We start from the raw sequence: 2,512 nt of genomic DNA, 5'->3' as shown, positions 1-2,512 counted from the left end.
CAATTATAAAAACACAGCAAACTTTAAATTAACAAAGACAAATAGTCAAAACTGATAAAAATATTATTTTGTGGGCATCTAAAAGTGACGTTATGTATTATGTATGTACGTAGATTTTAATTTCGCTAGCTACATTTCGGAATTTCCGACGTGGGCAAATTTCGAACATTGTACTTTGCTATACCTTAGCTTTAAGGCAACTCTTAAGACAATAAGTTCCGCCAACCTCTTCTGATATCCTTGTGGTGTACATTTCGAATGGTGAACCACCATAAAAGTAACAAGTGATTGAGCAACAAGTGCCATACGAATCCATGTCTGCCAGGGTAGCCAACTCGTGGGGAATTCCCCGATTTGCGGGGAATTTCAGTTTGCGTGTGAAATCGGAGAATGGACCGTTTTTTGTGGGGAATTCTAGTATAACAAAGTTTCCAATGGCTAAAAATTACCGTTGATTTTTTAGAGTTTTCTTTGCATTTGCTTTCAAATAGCGAATGAACATAATTTATTTTTATGTGGAATAAAACAACGCAACAACTTAGGAAAAAATCCTAAAACGGAAATTTTCAGCCATTTGAAACTATTATTCTAGAATTGAGTTGGCTACAAAACTGCATACTCAAAATATTTATAGAAACTCCAATTAAACAGCTCGAAATTTTTACGAAAGTTTGTTGAATTTTTCTCAAATCTTGCACAAAGTCTGAAACTTGGATTTATATGGTTTTTGTTAAAGAATAAACATAAATATATATATATAAATAATATTATTATAAAAAAATAACTCAAATTAAATAACAAAAAAATAATAATAATTGGCGCGACCGCTGTATGTATGTAAATATTATCTCTGTACATAAATATTTTTAATTCTTTATTTGTTAAAAACCTTTATAAAAGTTTGGTTTGGTTTATTAATACATAGATTAAAAAAAAGACCAGTAATATATCAAAATACATAATTTTTTTTTTTTGTAAGTAAGGAGATATCTGGGTGGGGAATTTTACGAAATTTCGAGCAAAATTGGAGAATTTCATTGTCGAAAACAGGGGAATTCTCAAAAATGAGTTGGCTACCCTGATGTCTGCCCAAAGCAATTGTACGCACACGTCTTGCACTGTTCTATACCCATAGTAGTACATATGTAGCTTTATCTATATGCTTGGCCTTTGATAAGCAATGAAACATTGGATAATTTCTTCTGCGATTCTGCTACACCACTCTTGCTAACCAGCTTTTCTTCTCTTGCAGTGCAGTTTTTCTTTCTTCTCGCCTCGCTCATGGCACCTTCGTTCGTTAATTTACTGGAGGTTTTACGAATTTAACGGCGGGTGTAATCAATATTAACCTGCCTATACATATGTACATAAGCAGATACCCCTGTATATATTTATGTATATATGTATGTAAGTATGTACATATGAGTGTGCATTTGGATTTATATACATACTTCCAATATTTTCATAAAATTACGATTGTAAAACGGTTTGCGCTTAGACACGATGCTTACCAAATAATTTTTTGGAAATTTTCTTTAAATACTCGTATTATCACCTTTCACCAGTACTTTTGCACATGCAAACAATAAACGCGAAGATGCATTTTACTCAGCTTCTGTTATTTTATTAAGGCCCGCAGCACAAACTCAAAAGATGCTCCCGCTTAACTAAATACATTCGTAACGCGATGTTTTCAGCTACGCTGTCATAGTGAAACTATATTTTTTGCTCAGATCTGCCATTTACTTGAATGCGAAAGCGCCTATCAACAGATGTATTCAAGCTTTATTCATAATAACAGGATGTTATCGTCTGGAAGCTCTGAAGTCCGTCTTTGTTTAGCAAACTTTCTCACCTTAGTAAGCTTTATGTAACTTTAAAGCTTTATTTAGCAAATAAATATAGATACGTGCAAATAAAGAGAAACGCGTAAATTAATCATACACAATATAATCACAGTGAAATCGTTAAAATTGGGTACCTTATAATTAGGATATCTGTACAACCTACATCTGTGCCTACAATAGCAGTAACAAAAATATCCAGCTGAACTCAACACTAGGGATCAAACGATACTCGATACTTTTGCTGCGATACCAAGTATTTTTTCACTCGATGCTTTTCAATCCGATACCAAGTAAGTATCGATACTTTTCTTTCGATACATTGAGAACCCTCCTGAAAACTTTTTTGATTTTAAACGCAACTTGCACAATTGAAATGTCGTTTAGCACACTAACCGCCCTATTCCCACAACACTGACAAAATTCATCATATGACTATTGTCACAATTACTGCGCCTAAAACACAATATAAACATTGTTTCGCCGTTGTCACTTATTCAATAGGTCATAACAATAAAACTGACAATTGTCATATGATAGCTTAAAATAAATTTGCGGCATAGAATTAGGCGCAATAGTAAAGGCAATAGTCAGCCGCTGAGTTTTGTCAGTGGTGTGGGAATAGGGCGGTAAGGGCCGTTTTCACAAGTTGGTTGCATTAAAATTTA

At 33.6% G+C, this 2,512-nt stretch overlaps 1 long non-coding RNA gene across 1 annotated transcript; it reads right to left on the bottom strand.

Moving 5' to 3' along the window:
* Positions 1-1,621: 1,621 nt before the first annotated feature.
* Positions 1,622-2,279, bottom strand: LOC118752510. Its single transcript, XR_004994698.1, has 2 exons — positions 1,982-2,279; positions 1,622-1,882 (listed from the first exon to the last, which is right to left on the bottom strand). It is a non-coding gene; the product is annotated as an uncharacterized LOC118752510 (long non-coding RNA).
* Between the last annotated feature and the right edge of the window lie 233 nt (positions 2,280-2,512).

The sequence above is a fragment of the Rhagoletis pomonella genome, unplaced genomic scaffold (genome assembly GCF_013731165.1).
Source record: "Rhagoletis pomonella isolate Grant_MI unplaced genomic scaffold, Rhpom_1.0 Rhpom_scaffold_01577, whole genome shotgun sequence".
Lineage (NCBI taxonomy): Eukaryota > Metazoa > Arthropoda > Insecta > Diptera > Tephritidae > Rhagoletis > Rhagoletis pomonella.
This window is presented reverse-complemented; position numbering and strand designations above follow the sequence as displayed.